Below are 6,015 nucleotides of genomic sequence, written 5' to 3' on the forward strand. Positions count from 1 at the left end.
GCATGCCTGCAGTCCGAGCTACTTAGGGGACAGAGGCAAGAAGGTTGAACCCAGAAATTCAGGGTCAACCTGGCAAATATAACAGAACCTGATCTCGCCCCCACAAACAAACGAAGAAGATGAATGCAAATTATAAATGCAAGATTAGGTACCAAGTGAATATTTCTTTAAAATGAGGATGCAAACAAATGATAGTTATTTTTTTTTGTTTTGTTTTTTTCCTTTTTATCGGTACCAGGGATCAAACTCACGACTGCCTGCTTGCAAGGCAGGCGCTTATGCGGCTGAGCTAAATCCCCAGCCCCAAATGACAGTTTTATACAAAGTGACAAACCACCTCCAAACATAAAGTGCAGAGGAAAATCCCTTCCCTGATAGAAGCCTGTGGATGCACGACCCACTGTGCCCAAGGTGGGTGGGGGCGGGTTGCTAAAAGGCCCAGCATGAGCTAACCAGGCACCAATGTGTCCGCCATGTTCAGCGAAGGAAACTGAGACCAGGTTGTGGGGCCAGGAAGGGATGGGCTGCCTCTTTCACTTCCACATCTCAAACCTGCGTAGGGCAAGTGGCCCAGACACCAAAGCAGCCGCTTGGTATCCACCCGTCTTTCCCTTAGGGCCCCACCAAAAGAGCGTGGACTCCCCCCAGGAAATGCAAGCGTCAGCCTTTCAGACTGGCCTAACTGCTGCCCCCTCTCCCACCCTTCCCCCTTCCTCCAGATGTGGGCTCAGCTGTATTTTTAGAACAGCCCACCCCTTGGACATTCTTTCCTTCTAATTAAGATGACTTCAAATCTCCCTTCTGCAATCAGCCCTGTTGTTCAGTCCTCAAATATCAAAGGGTGGCCAGGAGGCACTGCCCCAGCTGGTTGGAGGCTTGGATTTGTTTTCTTTTTTAAACCATTAAGTTGAAAATGAGACCCAGAACCTGAGTGAATGAATGCCAGCTCTGAGGACGCCAAAGCATGATCCGGGTAGAGTTTGCAGGAGCCACCCCAAGCCTTGTCCTCAAAACCCTTTCCCTATCTGGGCTGGGGAAGTCCAGCTAGACTGAAGCCCCCTAAGATTAGGGTCTGTCCAAGACAAGTGTGCGGATCGCACTCCGTGTCTGTCCAGTGTGCCGTGTCTACTCTCAGGATGGTCGGTACCGTGACACACAGGGCCCGATGGCCCAGCACTTGTGCAGTGGGCAGCCGGGCAGCTGAGTGGTGGCGCCACTTTGCAGGTGAACAGATAGGGGCTGGAGAGGTAGTACCTGTTAGGACAGCAGGAGCCCAGTGGTGTTGGCCTCACCCGGACTTGTAGCTGGCCTGTGTTCCCCAAAACCGTTCGTTCACTGCCTGCTTTGGTGTCTAAAGTTAGCAAGACTCACAAACTCCACTCTGCCCCCGGTCCAAAAAGGGGCAATCAGGAAGGATGCAGGGAGTGGGGAGCTGCGCCCTTTGAACACCTGATGCAAAGTTCCCCCCCACCCTAACACTTCTTCTGCACCAGTGGACCACGGAAGAGGAAACTGAGGCTCAGAGAACTGGCTAGCCTGGTGGCTGCTCAGTCCACAGGGGTCTGAGTCTACCTGCTAGATAGCCAGCCAGCCCCCTCATCTGCAATGGGATCCGTATCACTGCGCCCTCGTGAAGGGCCAGCCCTGCTAACCTGACCCCTGGAGAAGAACCCAGGGTCCTGGGGTCCAGCCTGAGCCCTGACTTGCAAGGGACCTGCTGTTCCTCCCGGCATGGAGGCAGAGACAGGGTTGGGGTGGTGCCAGGTTTCTCAGTTCCCACCCTGGGCCCTGAGCCACCTGGCATCTCGCAGCTAGATATGGCGACAGAGGAAGTGAAACTGCACTAGGGCAGGTGGAATAGGGCGGGGACAGGAGGTAACAGTTCCCTGAAGTGCCACTCCACCTAGCGGTGCACAGGGAAGGCCTATTTCCTGTACTAGAGGCTACTCACCCTGAGCTACATCCCTCTCCCTATTTATTCTTGATTTTGAAGCAGACTCTCGCTAAATTGTGAATTTGGGATCTTCTCGCCTCGCACAGTGCTGGGATCCAGGCGCGCATCACTCTGCCCTCTATTGCGTGCGGCCCTCCGGAGCGGGCAAGCTGGGCGGGCGGGCTGCAGAGCCCGGGCTTTGTCGCCCCCTCGCGGCCATAGTTGTCTCCGCGGCATTAGGGAAATTCAAGAAGGGGTCGCCGCAGGCGGGCGCTCCGTACCTGGGCTGGAGATACCCAGACCCAAGTAACCCGGCAGGGGCGTTTTAGGAGATAATCACAGATCGGGTAGGACACCGCGATTTCTGCAGGCGTTGGTGGGCTCCTGGGCGTGATGCAGCCCGGGTGGGCATCAATTGTTTTTGCCCTCTGCGTTTCTCATGCTGTGCGCCAGAGCAGATCCCTGCTCCCCTTGGGCCTCAGTTTACCCCTCCGTAGAGTAAGGGACCCTCTCGAGCAGGAAGAATGTACAGTCTCCCTCTTGCCAAACGGAGACCTAGCACCGATCAGATGAAGGAAGCCTAAGGTTGCAAGTGCCAGGGCGCGTTCTTTTGACACCCCCTCAGCTCGTGCAGCAATCCCTCAGTTTAGGGCAAGGCCTGCAGCCCCCCACCTCCCCGCTACCACCATAGAGTCAGCTAGCCCGAACTTGGCAATCTGACCAAGAGCTAGGGAGTTGCAGGGGAGGTGTGGGCCGGAGTTTGACCTCCCGGAGCCTCAGTGGACCCTTCTGCGGGAAAAGGAGGCCAAGCCACCACTGCAAGCTGCTGAGAGGATTAGCGGTCAGCACCTAGGGCTCCACGGGGTGGGTGTGAGCACCAGAGTGTTGGAAACACCGCTGTCACTTTCCATACACAAGCCCAAAACCTTGCACTTCCTGACTACAGGATAATCTTATTCAATGGCTGGCGAATTTACATGCACACTGAGGGGCTGAGTCTGGCAGACAGGGCATCTAAGAGGAATTTCAGGGACAAAGGTGGGGGACCAGTCCAATTTTTTTTTAATCGGTACCAGGGATCGAACTCACGACCACATGCTTGCAAGGCAGACACTTATGCCGCTGAGCAAAATCCCCAGCCCCAAATTTTGTACCTTAACCACATGGCTCTCTTCAAGCTTCTACTGTAAAATCTATGTATTCCATGACATAAGGTATGGTTTTGCGTGTTTCCAAACTTAATATAAACACAAAATAGCTTGTGTGTCTTTCTTATTATAAACCCAAATATCGAGTTCAGTCATCCAAGTATTGTAATCCTCTTTCTAATTTTCCTCACAATCCAAAAGGTTATATTTATAATTGCATTGAGACGTCAATGGAATCCCAGCTGGTCAATTCCAATTTACCACCACCAACGCAACCCACAGCGGGAGTAAAGACACCAAGACCACCAAGACACATTCCAAATTAAGGGCAGCCAAGGGGACTTAGGTCCAATCCCCATGAGGATGTGCAGGCAAAGGCCCTGATCCTAGACCTCTCCCAACATTTATTATCTTGTATGGAAGGGGGATGGCTCAGGGATGACTGACAGTAAAGATGGCTGGAATTATGTGAGTAACTTGAGCTGGCTGGCAGGTGCAAGATTGACATCTCTGTAAATTGCCGAGAGATAAAGATAATGTAGAAGGCTCAATTTACATAATCCAATTAAGGTAGCAGTGGAATTGTTTTGGGCTATCACTTTGGTTTCTGATATGCAAACTCTTGTGCCCTGGGGAGTCATAGCCTCCTATCTTCAGGCTGTACCCAGTTGACCTTCCTGGACCTGTTTGCTCTAACATCTGGTGTGCTCAATCTTGTATTGTGGAGAACACTACGGGAGGAAACAGGACCGTCTGATGGCTATAGGTTTTGCATATTAGCACCTCAGCTAGCCATATTTGCAATGCTTAGAGCCAATTGAAGAGAGAAGGAAATACCCTAGCCAGCCTTTCACATATCAATATGAAGAAATAAGTCTCCATATAATCAAAGTCACAGTAATTGTTTTGAATTCAAAGGGAAGTCACTGGAGTTGTCTCCCACATTTCTGTAATTTTGCTTACACAGGATTGACACTCTTCCTCTGGTCCACTGTAGTGTTATCATCTACCACAATTTATTCTCTCATTTTTGGTGGTGTGGAGGCGTGAGCCTGGAACAGTGTGCATGCTATCTATACACGTGCTCCACCACTGAGCTGCATCTGCAGCCCCCAGCTACATTTTCTTGATGCTTGACGTTGGGGCTGTACCAGTTTTGTGCGGCTGTGAACAGAAGTTCATGAGCATGGGATAAAGAGATTCTCTGAGGCTGGGTGCGGGGTGCACACTTGGAACCCCAGCCTCTGGAGGCTGAGGCAAGAGGATCACAAGTTCAAACCCAGCCTGGGCAATTTAGTGAGAACCTGTCGTAAAATTTATAAAAGGTCTGGGAATGTAGTTCAGTGTGAAGGCCCTGAGTCCAATCCCCAGGACCACACACACACACACACACACACACACACACACACACGCGCGTGCGCGCTATGTAGCATAATTTTTGAGGCAAACACAGGAAGTGCTGGAATTGCTGAATCAAGCAGTGTTCCAACTTTGACCTACTGGATCTGCACAGTCGGGTCTCCAACATGGTTGAACCAGTCTACATCTTCAGGAGCAACACTTGCGCATTGCAGTTGAGCTGCCCCAACACTTGGCATTGCCACAATTAAACTGTTGCTATGATGAGGGTGAAACAATACACTGTGGTGGATTTTAAGGCTAGTGATGTAGGTCTGTATTAGTCCATTTGTGTGGCTATGACAAAATATTCGAGGCTAGGTTACTTTTTAAAGTATAGGAAGTTTATTTGGCTTATGATTCTGGTGTCTATAGAGTCCAAAAAACATGGTACTAGCATCCTGGTCACAACATGACAGAGGAAACACACACACACACACACACCAATCTCCTGGGGAGGCCTAGTTTTATTACAGTTTGTTCCATCAAGAACCAGCTTATTCTGGGAGTCCAGCATTAATCTATTAAGGAGGGAGACCCCCTCCCCATGACCACTAAGTTCAACCACCTCAACACTGCCGCTGCTGGGGACCAAGGTTCCCTCTCATAAATTTTTAGGGGACAAACCAAGTCCAGACCATAGCAGCATTTTCATTAGCTGGTTTGTTACTTTTCTGCTTCCTCATCTATAAATTCTCATTGTCCATCTTTAAATTACTGACACTTAGGAGTTCTTACTAATACTTTGTTGATGGTGTGCTTATAGATAACTTCTCTTAGGGTACCTCTTATAGGTAACTTTCTAAATTGCTTTTAGAAAGTTTTTGGTGCTGGGGATTGAGCCCAGAACTTTGCACACATCCCCACCCTGTGGCTAGCTTTTAATACTGTCTTTTGACACAGATTTTTAATTTTAATAAGGTTAAGTCCTCCCAAGAAAATTCTACATTTTCTTTTCTTTTCTTTTTTTTTTTTTTTTTTTTTTTTTTTTTTTTTTTTTGTCTTTTTCCTTTTTATCGGTACCGGGGATCGAACTCACGACTGCCTGCTTCCAAGGCAGGTGCTTATGCTGCTGAGCTAAATCTCCAGCCCCGCCTAGAATGATTTTTGTGTATGGGATGAGACAGAGACCCAATATCATTTTCCTACATATAATCAGGCCGTAATACTATTTATTAGCCCATAATTCCCCCTCCTTTTTTTTTTTTTTTTTTAAACAGGGCTGGCCTCAAACTTCCTGAGATCCTCCTGAGTGCTGGGATTACAGGTGTTGGCCACCACAGCCCGCCTCCCACTTCTTTTTTAAGGGGAGAAAGGAAAGATTCCTTAAAAATGTACTGTATTTCTAGAAATTATTTAAAGATCAGTGGAGCAAACATCAGACGCCAAAGAGAAATACTGTCCTCTTCCTGGAAGCAGCCTGAGGGGACCTGTGAAAATGGTTCACTACTCCCTTGACTCAGAAAACCCCACAAAATCACGCTGAGGCTCAGATCTGCATGTTCACTCTAGGAACACCCATGAAACTGCCCAGGC

The sequence above is a fragment of the Cavia porcellus genome, unplaced genomic scaffold, assembly GCF_034190915.1.
Source record: "Cavia porcellus strain 051 isolate PalLab524CR breed Dunkin Hartley unplaced genomic scaffold, mCavPor4.1 scaffold_16, whole genome shotgun sequence".
In the NCBI taxonomy this organism is placed as follows: Eukaryota; Metazoa; Chordata; class Mammalia; order Rodentia; family Caviidae; genus Cavia; species Cavia porcellus.